General features: G+C 55.1%; 1 protein-coding gene across 6 annotated transcripts in view; it reads left to right on the forward strand.

Annotated features, from left to right (window-relative positions):
* SEPTIN9 (septin 9) overlaps positions 1 to 13,720 on the forward strand; it is a 130,417-nt gene that overhangs the window by 92,460 nt on the left and 24,237 nt on the right. The window contains exon 1 of one of the 6 annotated variants that reach the window (XM_051634541.1): positions 12,171 to 12,180. The exons of the other annotated variants lie outside the window; for them this stretch is intronic. The gene's annotated coding sequence lies outside the window, so the exon portion shown is untranslated. Of the gene's footprint in view, positions 1 to 12,170; positions 12,181 to 13,720 lie in introns of those variants that run through there. 6 annotated transcript variants of the gene reach the window in all.

The following is a 13,720-nucleotide window of genomic DNA, read 5'->3' on the forward strand; positions in this document are numbered from 1 at the left end:
TAAATGCTGCTCCCTGTTTTCGGGAAGGTAAACACCCCTCCTTGGCCCTGCTTTGCTAGAGAGATATCAAAGTGCTTTTGCAAAGGTGAGGGTGATGTTTCTGTTTTGCAGATGAAGGAATAGAGTTGCAGGGGCTGCTGAGAAACCTGTGTGAATCTGCTCACTTAGAGAGTGCTTGTGGTTTTGCTCCAGGACACTTAGTGGCTTCCTTTTATGTTGGGCACTGAGAAGACAGGACTGGCACAGGGAATATTTTTATTCCCCTTTTCCTCGGGTGACCACACACCAGACAGTGGGCAACCCCCCATCAGCACCGTGCTATTCACGTTGCCCCCAAAGGAAAGGGTGATTCAGATTTGCCCCAAATTCCCCAGTTTGTGGCTGAGTTTCAGGGTGTTTTGTTTTGTTTTGTTTTTTAAACACACCAAGAAAGACAGGAAAAGTTCAAAACTACGTCTAGAGTTCAGTCAGTGCCTTAACCACTGAGGCTGCTGTGCTTTCAAGGGAAGCAGCCCCAGCATTGCTGCATGGGAGGGATGGGGAGGGGGGATAACTTGTGTGGTGCCTTTGATGTTGGAGTTACCCGAGGAGAAACTCGAGTGCTTTTCATGTCTGGTGGTGAGGAAGGCAGAGAGCCAGGAAGGGTTTGCTTTGCGAGACCTTTACAAAGGGAATTGAGCAAAACTTTTCAGAAGTTGGGGGGCACTCTTTGGGGCAGCAGCTGAAATAGGTGCTGAAGCATCCTTGGCTCTCACAGACGCTGGGCAGTGAACATTGTCCTCCTTGTAATCCTTGGCTGAGTAAGTCTCCCTGCCTGAGCTCTCTCCAACCTCAGGGAATAAAAAGGTGTGGTAAGGGCTGTGCTGGGGTCTCCGCAGCCTTCCAGAGGGGAATTAATGAGCAGGCAAGCAGGAGCCCTAGCCATGCAATGAGTGGAAGGGAGGTGGAAGGGCAAAGGAGGGGAAAAATAAGGCAGTGGAGTAGCAAGGGGAAAATACTGGGGTGTAATGCAGGCATGAGAGCAGGGGAAAGCTTCATCAGGGCCTCTGCTGAGGGAGGAGGCAGGGCTGGCTGTGCCACCCACTTGGGTTTGCTGTAGATGGTGTGTGCTGGGCTGTGCACAGGGGCAGAGCAGGCAGGGAGTGGGAGAGGAGAGTCACACTGGAGGGTGCAGGGTCCTGGATTTGAGAGCCCTGCACCAGCCAGAGAGGCCAGGTGTGGTTGTTTCCATCTGCAAAGGCAGTGGGAAGGGGCTGCTGCAGCCTTCCCTGCCTGGCAAACATGTGGATGTGTCAGCTTTGATTTTGCTTTACTTGCTCTGGAAAACACATTTCTGTAGCATCATGGGGAGCATGCCTGGTGACTTAAGGGAGGGCTGACAGCCCATGGTCATCCCTCTCCTTGGTTTCTGCTCTGGAAGTTGGTTGTGAACTGATACAGAAGAAACCTCATGGTGTTTGATGGCTCCTTGTCCTGATGAGCGCTGGGGAAAACCCATCTCCTGAGCATCCCTGTGAGTGGTGGAGGGTGGTGCAGGGCACCAGGCAACCGAGGCATCCCCGGCCCTTCCCTGTAGCTCTCACTGCCCATGTGGGAAACGCTTCCCAAAAAACAGCCTCTTGCTCCCCCCTTCTCTCACCCATCCTACCCCATTGCACACACAGCAACCCCCACACCTGAGCTCTAGCCTGTGCCCAGGGTATGTGTTCCCCCCCAGCGCAGACGGGTGCACTGTGGGGGGTGCTGGAGGCACCCAGAGCCTGGGGAACCCCCCGCACAAAAAAAAGGCAGGGGGATGAGGATACCCAGCTGCCTGCCAGGGAAGGTCTGATCCCTTCCGGGGGGGGAAAGTGTTCGGGCTCTTGCCCTCGGGACCCCCGACCTTGCAGCAGGGGGGTGATGCCGGCCGCTGCGGGTGCCCACGCGTGGGACAGCCCACCAGAAACGGGACTCGCTTCCCCCGGCCCCGGGAGCGTCTCCCTCGGCTTTTCTCTTTAATTGGCTCTTTTGAACCAGCCCAGTCCAACCCCCTCCCGCCCCCCGCTGTCTCCGGCCCCGCGCGGGAGCTGCGGCCGCCCGGGTGAGTGCGCGGGGCCGGGGGTCCGGGGCTGGGGGGGACGGACGGACGGACGGACGACACGCAGGGCTCGGCCCCGCAGGCAGAGGGTGCCCCGCGATCCCCGCGGCGGGAGGAGGAGAAGCGGGGCCGGGGCTCCGCAGGGGCGGGCGCTGCGCGGGCCGGGGCGGCAGCCGCGCTCTGCTCCTGCTGCGGGCGGGCACCCGCTCCCACCCGCGGGCTCGGGCCCTGCTGCGGCGGAGCGTTGCTGCCATGCGAGCCCTTGCAGCCGGCAGCTTAAGCTTCTTTTTCTCCCTGTTTTTGTTTTGTTTTGTTTTTAAACTTCAACGGCACCGCCTTGTTCTCTCGCCACCTGTGGGGGCTGCTCGCACGGTGATGGCGAAAGATTGGGAACGTGCGTGTTGAAGTGACATGGTGGGACTTGGGAAGTGCACGATTTGTCCCTCATGCCCCATCCGGCAGTCTGGGGGTGCTGGGCACGGCCAGCCCAGGACCTCTGCTGCCTGTGCCCGCAGGAATGGCTCGTTTCCCCTTGTACCCATTTGACCCGCTGTCACCCAGCACCTTTACACCCCTCGGAGGCAGCCGCGGAGGTTTCCACTCCTGGCTGTGCTGAGATCACTGGTCCTGCCTGCAAGCAGCCTCTGTGCAGGAAAGGCTTCGTGCCAGAGCATTTCAGCCCGTGCTTTTTATATCCATCCCTGGTGTGACCACACTTCATTCAGAAAAGCAGCATCCGGGATGGATCTGGGCTGATGTGCTCGGGGCCCAGGCTATCTCCAGCTCTGCGAGGGCAGATCAGGGCCGGGGGAGCAGTTCGGCTCCAGGGGGAGCCATTATTGCTGCCCCATGCTGTGGCTTTCAGTATATGCTGAGCTGTCTGTGCAGGCTTTCTCAGAGATTTTGTAGTTTAGGGCCAGAGGGCACTGACAGAGCACCCTGTCTGCCCTTCCATAGGTCACAGGTCATTACATTTTGCCCCCAAACTTCTCCTTGGAACCACGAACATTCAGCCTGGGCTGGGCTCTCTCACTGCTTCCAGGGGTGAACTTGCACGGACCAGAGGAGCACAGGAACATCCTACTGCAGTGCCAGGCAAGTTTTGTGTTTAATATCCCTTGTGCTAGGTGAGTTGCTCAATTTTACTGCATTTCCATGGCTGCGGATGGTGGGAGCAGCAGATGGAGCCGGTGGGAAAGGGATTTTATGTTGCTGTTGGAGTTGTGCTGGCTGAGGGTCCTGGGCTCCCCGGTGCTAATGGCCATTGGTTGGTTTGACTGAAGTGCCTGGCCCTCAGTCAGGTGATGGGAGATTTGCATGAGCTTTGGTTTTGAGGGGAGTGGCAGCTCAGATACCACCCTGTAAACAAAAAGTAAGAACTGCAATTACCTGTGAACTTTTAAGTGCTGTTGTCCTATCCATGTGTGTCTCCAGATTGTAGGATCCAGCCACCTAGGGTGTGTGCCCCACTTCCAGCCCTGCTATCGGGGCATCCTGTGTGCAGTTAAGAATGTGTCAGAATAGGAAAAAAACAGAGCACATGGAGGGCTGTGATAGCCTTGGGAGCTGTGACCCCTTCAATGCTTTTCTAGTTGCAGTCCATGATTTTCCATGTTCAGAGCAGAATACTTGTGTGGCTGCGGGGCTTGTGAGTAGCTCAAGGGTGGTGTGTTGAATTGATTTGACCTTACAGCCGTAAGCAAGTGTTCTCATTAGTATGCACTAGCCATAGCTCGAGGTATCCAGATGTGGCAGGCTCTAATGGTGTGGTGGCTAGTAACTCAGCAGCAGCAGTTCCTGAATGCTTCTCCATGGGGAATCCAAACTTCCCCTCTCCAAGAACGGTGGAATTTTTATAGCCTGTGGTTTTAAATGCTGTGATTTCCGTATGGCTGGGGCGCTGCCTCCAGCCCTGTTGAAGCTGTGCTGGGGCTGAGCAAAACCCACACTGGAGACATTGATCCCTGGGTGTAGCATGGCTGAGATTTGCTCTGGTACATGGGAAAGGGAAGGGCAGCTCTCTTGAACGTTACACCTGCTGGGTGCTGTGACTTCATGTCTGAATACAATTATACTTTATTTCATTATCTCTAAAATGTGGTAGGTGCTTTGCAGAGGTATATGGGTATAGATAGATAGTTCATTAGAAATAATAACAAAAACTGGTTTGAAGGAGTTAACATTAGACCTACAGCTCAGCAGCATCCTAGGAGTGCCTGTCCAAAATTCCTGTAGGGAGTGGGCACCTGGTGTTTCAAGGTAACAGGAGATCACGGGGCTGGGGAGATGGGAAGGAGCCCTGGCAGAGCTGGCAAGCCTAGTTTGCTATAGGAGTGTTGCTGTGGGGGCCATGCTATAAGGGGGGATGGACACAGTGCCCTGGGGTGTATGCCCATGTGTCAGTTGGGAGACAAAGGCAAAAATGGTTTGTCCACATCCATAGTATGTGTGAACACTGTCTGCTTCCCAGCAGCATCCCTGGCTTTACTCCCTGGGGTCCCCATCCTGGTTGTGGGAAGAGGCAGAGTTCTGCTGTTGTTGTCCCAAAACTGTTAACACCCTGAAGCTCTCCAGCTCATGCTGGCTCACCCTCATCATGCCAAGATGTGGTCCCCAAAATGCCAGGCAGTGTTGGGGTGCTGGCAGGTCCCTCCCTGTGTGCCCTCATTGCCTCTGGTGCTGGCTGTGGCAGAGTGCAACCAAGCATCACCCAGTGGGAACTGGGCAGTGGTGCATTCTCCAGTCCTGTGAGAACTGATGCCGAGGTCTGGGATGCTTTGGGGCTCTCAGATCTTGCCACGCTAAGATGTCCACATGTCCTTGTGTCCTGCTGCAGGGATGCTGCCCAGGTCCAGCCACTTCCACCCAGCTCTCCCTTCTCACAAACAGACAGAAAATGGATTTCTCTTCCCACTTTCTGGACCCCTCCTAGACTGGTTTATCACTTGCCATGGATGCCAAACTTGGTGAAGGGGCCCAGCCAAGCGAGGCTGTAAAAGCCACATTTTCTTTGGGAATGGGATTAAGGCCCATTCTTCTGCCCTGGGCGGATGCGGGTGACATGAAGTCTCCCTTTGTCCTGGAGGTATTTCTGGCCCAGCTGCAGAGGGTTAACCCTTTCTCATCCTGCACAGCCTTAGCAATCAATGGCCCTTTGCTAAGCAACAGGGACCTTTTTTTCAAAGCAGGAGCAGCAGGGGCTGTGTCCTCCCCTTGTGCAGCTGGGGGCTGAGGTGACAAAGCCTTGATGCCTGGGTGGGGGACCTCGTTGGCATGTGTGTGGGACAAGGATGTGTCCTAATGCTGCTTTCTGCTGCTTTTTCTTGGTTTTTTTTTAAATCTCTATGCCCCCACATAAACTGGTCAAAGATGAGGTGCTCCCCAGTCCTGCACTGGGACAGAGCTCCTTCTGTGCTGAGGCAGCCTCAGGCTGCCTGGATGGCACAGAGGGACATGAGTGGAACAGAGAGGGGACAAAACTCACAAGGGGGCAGATGCCAAACCAGCTGGTGAGAGCAGAACTGCTTGTGTGCCTGTGGGAGAGCAAATGCCGTGTCAGGAGTGTTCCCTGGGGCTAAGTGCTGGGGCAGGAGCATCCTTGTGTGGGGAGAGCTGAAGTACTTAATTACTGGCCTGCAGCAGGGTGATTACAGGCAGAAATCTGAAGCCCCCGGCTCCTTTGCCTGGAGTGTGAGGGGGTGGATTGGTTTGTTGCTTGGCTCTAATCTGCCTGGCCCAGCAGAAGTGAAGGTGATCTTACTACCGTCCCCGGGGGACTGGTGGCCCTTGTCATCTCATGCCACATACCCTGGGCTTGAGTCCTTTTTATGTTTTCCCTCCACTGTGCTGCACTGCTGCATCATCTTGAATTCATCCATGTTGCTCTCAGCTCTGCCTTAGCTTACTTATTTATCCAAAAGTCAAACTGCAGCAGGGCCCATCCCTTTCTGGTGGCCTGGTAGGAGTGTCTGGGGCTGGCTCCCTGTGGTGTAGATCCTGTGCTGTTATCAGGGAGGCGCCTGATAAGAGAAGAGCAGGGATTTCCCTGCGGGGGGTTCTGTACATCATCAAACCAGCTCCAGGAGGAGCTATCCAGGTCTCCTGACAGTGATGGGCTTGCAGACCAGAGCTCTGAGTTCTCACTGTGTCCCCCTGTGAATATTGGGATGTGATTGCCCCAAGACTGATGGGCAGGTGCCCATCTCCCAGAGCTGACCCCAGGAGCAGATGGGGACCGAGTGGGACTCACTCCCAGTGCCCACCAGGAGCTGCAGAGAAACAACACATTTTCCTCCCACCCATCCTCCTCCTCCCCCTTGTCCTCCTGACCTTTCCCCATCAAAATACAAAGGACCATTATTCCTGGAGAAGCACCTCCAACAGAGGAGACAGCTGGTGCTGCAAGCAGCTTCTAGGGATGGGTTGCTATTAATTAAGCTGCAGGAGACAGCCGGACAGTTTGAATGGAGCTAGAGCAAAGGAGTTTTCCTTCTTTCCAAGGTTAGTGTGCTCTGAATTCTTCTTTACCTCCAAAGTGAATTTATAGGTTTAAAAGGGGAAGCACACAAAGGAGAGAGAAAGGCCCTTTAGTCACAGCTTACCCAGACATGTATCCATCGCACTGCTGGTGATGGGCGTGTGTGTGCAGAATGTCTGCGGGGACCCTTGGGACACCCCAGTACTCAGTGTGCAGCTCAGTCTGTGCTGGGTGGATGCTGTGACCCCCAGGGCTGTCACTGCCTGGACATCTCCCCATCTAGAGAGAAGATGCCACTTTGGGGAGACCTCGAGTTTAAACTATGTGAGCAAGTTTACTTGAGCTGTGGGGTGACCCAGGCAGCCAGATTTTTCACTCCATACTATTCCCTCTTGCAAAGGTGCTTTATTTTTGCCAAACCCATAGTCTGCTCCTGCTGCTGATTCTGCTTTGACTGTGCTGTTTGTGGTAAGAGAAACTGAGACAGCAGTGAAGGAGCTCTGGACCCCTGTGAGGTGCCCCTTGGCATGCTAGACCCACAGAGGATCCATCTGCCCACTCCTTTGGTGGAGTGGGGCTCTGGGATGCTAGTGGGGTGATGTGCAGAGGATTTTGCTTTACCCTTTTGGAGTGGTGTCAGGGGAGTAGATCATGCTCTTGAGGAGGAGGGATGAGGATTGCTCCTAAAAAAAGGCAGCAGCTGAAGGGATGAAGTGTTTCCTGCAGCAGGGCCAAGCTGTGCCATCTGCAGAGCAGTCCTGGTGGCTCTCCAGCCGCAGCGTTTTGGTGCCAGAGCAGCCCTGTCCCTGCTGAGCAAAACCTGAGCTCAGCACTGCAGCAGGGGGGTTGCCTGGAAGATACTGAGTGCGCTTTGTGTCTGTCCAAACCAGCACGTCAGTGGCCAAACTGGTGCCCCTTGCAAGAGGGGAGATGTTGTGAGGAGTGTTATTTGTCTTGAATTTTCTAAATATTTGTGACCCTGGAATGGCTTCCTAACAAAGCCTGTTCCCTTCTGGAAAATGATGGATTGCTCAAGTATAGCGAGAAGCCTCCTGCCTTCCTCACCCTAGTGAGCAGACGCTGCAGCTCTTCTGCAGAAGAAATGTGCTGGAGGAAGTGACACTGCTGCAGGGGCACTGCTGGGATGCGACACCAGGAAGTGAGGCATGGCCTCCCTAAGGACTGGGATGCAAGCTGGGAAGCAAGGCATGACCTCCCTGGGGAGCAGATGACTCACTCCAAGGACACCAAGGACTCCAAGGTGCCAGCTGCGTGCCTGCGTTCCTGTGAAGTAATTCCTTCCTTCCCTTCTGGAGAATGGGATCAAGCTGGAGGTGTCCAGCTGGAGGAGCCCCTGGTTTTCAGTGCGGTGGGCGTGGGAATGGTCTTGGCACTCTGTGTAACACAAGTTCAGTAAACAGCCACGGTTCAATGATGCTGGTAAGCTCTGCTGCCTGCCCCTGGCCAAGGCATGGAGGGGGGTGATGGTCGTCACTCCCTGTACTGACTCAGGATGTCCCTGCTCTGAGTGATGAAGCCCACAGGGCCCCAGGATGCTCCTGACAGCACCTGCCCCCTGTAGTACTTGCTGCTCCACTGCTGTTGCTGTCTAGGGAGATTTAAGACACCAAATAGGTCTTTTTATGAAGAAACTGGTGTGACACCTGCACAGATGTCTTCTGACACGGGCTGCTCAGAGAAGCCACTCACAAGCTGGGTAGCTTGAAAGAAAAACAGCATCATCTGGACTTGGGAGTGCAGTACAGCCATAAGTGAGGAAATATTGTTGCTTTGTAGGTCATAATAATTTCAGACCTCCTGGAGACTTTCCCTATGCTTTCAGAAGGGACCATGGTGCCTACCTGCCAGAGCCCTTTCTGGGTGGTAACATCTACAGCCAGGCTCTTAGAAAAGTGCTGGGGTTTGTTTTAGGTGTTCCTGGTGCTGGGGGATCCTTTCTGCTCCTGCTAAAAGTGATGGGGTCTCTTTCAGCATTTAAAAAACTTCATTTTGTTCTTGTGATCTACAAGCCTGAGTCCTTTTCTTGGTCATGCTGCCTTCCACTGAGCCTTCTGGTGCTTTACCACAGTCTCTGAATGTGTTTTTCCTTCTGCTATTGATCTGAAATTATAAATACAGCTGGCAGGATTTCCAGCTATCCATCAAAGTCACTGAGGACTTGCAGATGGTCAGCATTGCTGTGCTGTTAAAACAATAAAAATTATTTACTAAGCCCTAACAATGCACTTTTAACTGGGGATCAGTGCAGTACAAATTGGAAATGTCCCTTCAGTGTTCCTACGAGAAAAGACGTCCTGCTCATGCTCTTGGTGTTCAAGGGATTTGATGTTTACTTAGTATTGGGCAGCTCGGGGTAAAACATTTTTGCTGGCAGTCCTGCAGGTCCCCCTTGCAAGCTGGTTAGTCCTGGGGAAGCTGTTTTCACCTGCAGATCTTGGTTATTCCTCCAAGCTGGGGATGTGTGGTTGGAGTTGGAGCAGGTGCTGGCTGGGGGCAGAGCGTTGCCCAGCCTAGAGGAGGGCTGGGGCACTGCTGGGGTGGGAGCAGCCCCACTGCAGGACAGTTTTTTGGTGCGAGGTAAAGGGGACAGTGGTTGGGATTACCAAAACTCAGGTACTATGGAAACCATTGCTGGTGATCTGCTGCTCCTGTTGCCTCCCAGCCTTTCCCAAGCACCAGGGCTGGACCTCCTGGGGACCACCTTCTCCACTGAGCCCTGCTAGCCCTGTGCTAACACAGAGGCTCATCCCCACTGCCCTGTGCAGTGTGGCTCTGACATGGGGACCTGCTGTCACCTGCAAAGATGTCAGATAAAGTGAATACAGGTAGGACTGCATGAGTGTAAGGCGGGCAGGAATATTCTTGTTATTTTGGATAAGCTGTAAGCCCAAGAACTGGATCTGTAGTTAGTTCAAATCCCTTGGTACATCTTACAACAGCAAGACAGCCTCTCTAGGATGCCTCCTAACTCTGATTATTATTTTTATTTAAAGAGAAGAACAATGACTTTGTGATTTTTAAACTCTAAATGGAGAATTTGGATCCAGTTCTTGGCTCAGCTGGAAGTTTTGTGCCTGACCCTGGGTGAGTTACTTAATTCTTCTCCCGTTCCTCTGTGCTGTGGGGGTAAGGAAATGGGCAGTGGGAGAAAAAAATGTGGCAGGGCCCTGTTCTCCTCTCAGGAAAAGAGAGATGCTCCTTTAATAGCAAAGCCTGGAGGTGGCTGTTTGTCACTCTGTGAGTGTCTCCTCTGTGCAAACAGTCCCAAAGCCACCTGAGAGCCTTCAGAAGGACAAGTACAGTTAGCAAAGCCCAAAGTATTTATTTGCTTTGAGGCCAGGGATGCCACTTTGTTGTCCTTCCAAGCTGCTCGCTCCCTCGCGTTGGGTCCTTTCTGGGAAGGTTGAGATATGAGTTGAAAAAAATATTTTCTATTAATTAATCTGAAAAACACTTGCACACAGTGTGAGCTCCCATCCTGCTGCACGTCTTTGCAGAGCTTCCGTGACCAAGGGAGCAAGTTTTCTATAGGCTTTGGGGTTCCCCCCCCCTTCACAGTCAAGACTAGAATATGTCTGTGGTGTCAAGCCATAAAAATAATGCTGAGAAGCTAGATATTGGTTCACGTGGCCGAGAACACTGTGCTCACCCCTCTGTTGCTGGTCTTGGTTTCTGCAAGTGAGCCCTGTGCTGAATGCTTAGCACCTGCACAGTGTTACAGATGTGGTTAATTTAAAGGCAGGGACATGAAGGGTGGGTCACATCTGCAAAGCCCAGGTGCACTTGGTGTCCCACCTGTATTCCTCATCCAAGTACAGCACCTGAGTGAGCATGGTGGAGCTTTTCAGAGCCAAGCTGAGCTGCATTCCGACTGCTCCTGCCTTTTTCCAGCTGACACGGGGCTGAGGTGACTTTCAGGCAGCCTGGTTTGGCATCTAGTGTTGGATTTTTGTGGAGATTAGGAAGATTAGAACACTAATGCCTATTGATAGGGGTTAAAGCTTTATTAAGTCATAAAAAACGGTGCAATCCGGCAGAAAACTGCATAGCTGCAGCGTAAGCAGATTGAGGCTGGGTTTCCTGCCTGCGTGCTGGGGTTGAGGTTTCTCAGAAGTTGATATCTGTGGCACTTACTGAAGTGGGGGGACACAAGTCTCATCCCTCTGAGCACCCGGTGTTTCCAGGGCAGCCCGCACCAGCCTGGCATCGCTGGGGGGGGATGCACCAGCCCGGCACATGGTGCCTGCAGTGAGCAGAGGAAGAGCTGCTGCTGCTTGTGGTCAGGAAGGGGAGAAGACAGGTGACAGCCATGTGAGACCTGTGGGTGATGAGGCAGGGTGAGCTGTGGTGTGTGGCTGGCACTGGTGGCAGGGTTGTCTCTGGAGAGGAGTTTGAGATCAGCTGGTGATGCTGGTAACAGGTCAAAAGGGATGGACAAGTTCTAGCCCCTGGTCTGTGGGCTGTGCAGGGGCAGTTGCATGGGAAATGAGAGTCCTTTGGGAATTGAGGGCTGAAAATGTGCAAATCCGTCTTAACCCTTTTGTTGCCTCTAGGCCTTCCTCTGGGAGTGCAGATCTGAGAACTGCAGGGAGCTGGGACAAAAACTATCCGAGGTCATAGGATAGGTGAAAGTAGCATGTCAGAACCAGGGGTCCAAAAGAGGCAAGTGGGCTTTGCCTCATGGCTGTGAGGGGAGGGAGAGCCTGTTCTGTTCCTGGCCCTGCAGCCTGGGTGGTGTGGGTGTTGCTGGGCTCTCCATACTTGCTGCCCAGGGCATTCCTGTCACCAGGGCTTTCACCCAAGGCAGGACTGGCCAGGACCTGTCACTGCTGGTGGGAGCAGGACTGGTGGTGCAGCCCACCTGCCTGGCCCTGCGCATCCCTGCTTCCCTACTGCTGCTGGAGCCCTTCTTTCCACTGATGGGAGAGACATGGTGGTCTGGCAACCAGGATGGAAGGCAGGAAGGGCTTGTGGAGACAGATAATGTCTTTATTCAGCTTAATTGACATGATGTTTATAAACGGTCAGGTCTGTGGGTGTAGGCTGCTGATGTGAGATGCGGCCCAGGGGTCTTCAAACAGCTGCAGAGCAAAGTGACCCCACGGCCAGCAGCGCTGACACCCACCAGGGGCTGGATACGGGCTCCCCTGGGAGAATTTCGGCATGTTTGAAAGGAAAAGGCAAGTTTCAGCCCGTAGCACGGAGTGTCCAAAGGGCTGTGCTCAGCGCTGGGGACGGGGACGTGTCCCTGTCCCTTTGTCCCTGGAGCGGTGGGATGGGCGGCGGGTCTGCCCGGGATGGGGCTGCGCTGGGGCTGGCGGTTTGTCCCAGCCTCGCTCTTTCCTCTTGGAAGCCCCCAGCACCCACCCCCCGGCACCTCCGGCAGGCTCGGAGCGGCTGGGGGATGGAAACCGCCCTGGGGCGAAACAAACTTCCCGGGAAGAGGCTCCATCCCCCCGGGCCGGGCTGGAAGGGGAGGAGGGTAGTAGTGGGGGAGGAGGAGGAGGAGAAGGAGGAGGAGGAGGAAGGGCGATGGGGGAGGAGGCGGAGGGCAGCGCGGGAGGAGGCGGGGAGCTGCCGGCTGCCCGAGCCGCCGCCGCCGCTGGTGAGTCGCCGGTGCCCAGGGGCGGGGGCTCCGCGGGGGCGGGGGGGCAGCGGAGTTGGGGAGAAAGTGCTTTTTTGGGGGTGAATTATTCTGGGGAAGGGCCTTGAGAGCGCGGGGGGGGGGGAGGGCGCTCCCGCCGGTTCCCACGAAAGACCCTGGGAACGGGCACCGGAGCGCGGTGGGGGGTGCCGGGGCGAGGGTACCGGGGCAGGGCCGGGGGTCTCGTCCCGCAGTCCCCGCCCGGCCCCTCTCGCCCCACCAGACGGGCCGTTGTTCGGCAGCCGCCGGGCTGCGATGCCGGCATTGTCCGGGGATGAATAACGGCTGTGTGCGGGGGGAGGGCGGCACCTCCCGCGGGGTACCCACCGCCCCACCCGCCAGCCGCGGGGTCTCGGGGCGTCTGGGCTGCAGTTCCCTTCGTAAGAAAAATACAACAACAACAAAACAACCAGAAAAAAAAAAAAAAGACCAAAAAAAACACCAACCCCACAACAAAAAGCCCCTACCCTCCTAGGGAATACGAACCAAAACCAAACCTAAGCAAACAGGAGAAAAAAAGATAAAAGGTCAAAATCCCCAGACTAGAACCCCGGTGTGTAAATCCCTCCTTGAGCACCGGGTTGCTCCCGTACCTCGGGTGCTGGCAGCCGCGGCTTGTCGGGTCTTTTTTTCTGGAGCTGCAGAAGTCCCTGGGCCAGGCAGGGGAGGTCACTGCGGCTCGGTGGCTCCGGGCACACGCAGCCGTGCCGAGGCCTGTGCCCGTGCGGGGTCTGCGGTGGGACCCGTTCCTCCTGCAGCGCTTGCGGGGCAGGCTGAGTTTGCAGAGCCCTGCCGGCCTCTTTGTTTTCAGAGCACAGAGCTCTGCGGAGGAGCCGTGACAGGGTGAGAGGTGATTCCTCTGGGCCAGGGGCTGAGAACGGTCTCCATGTCACTCCTGTGCTGAACACCATTGCCTCGGCTGGACAGGGAGTTGGAGGAGGGCCACGTCCCCAGACCCACCAGGGAACTGGCTTTGTGTGGGTCCTTGGACTCAAGAGCGCCCTGAACCTGGCTGTGGGGGGCAGGAGCAGCTTTTGGTGGCATTGGTGTGCAGGAGAGTTACCCTGTGACAGGGTTGACCCCAGTGAGGCAGGGGTGGCCGTGGGGTCAGCTCTCACTCCATCTCTGGGGGAAGCTGCTTATGGAGGGAGACCATGGGGCTGTCCAGAGCCCTCCACCTGCCCAAGTCTTGGGGCTTGGTTTGCAAGACTGGAGCAGGCAAGACTTAGGGTTGTTTATGATAATCTCTTTCCTTTTAAACTTCTCTGGGCAAACAGAACAGCATAACAACTCCTCACAGGTCTCTGTAAGTGGTTTAGAGCTGCTGCCCCACGTGGTTGGAGAAATGAGGATGTGTGGCTGCCACGTGCACCACAAGGGCTGGCATGTGTCTGGGCCAGGAAGGGTGTTGGTCAGCTTCATGCTGTACCTGGGGTGCTCTGAGGTGGCACAGGGTCTTGTTCCTGAGCTCTCAGGCAGCAGTTTGTGAGCGCTCAAAGTT

The sequence above is a fragment of the Apus apus genome, chromosome 17, assembly GCF_020740795.1.
Source record: "Apus apus isolate bApuApu2 chromosome 17, bApuApu2.pri.cur, whole genome shotgun sequence".
Taxonomy (NCBI): Eukaryota; Metazoa; Chordata; class Aves; order Apodiformes; family Apodidae; genus Apus; species Apus apus.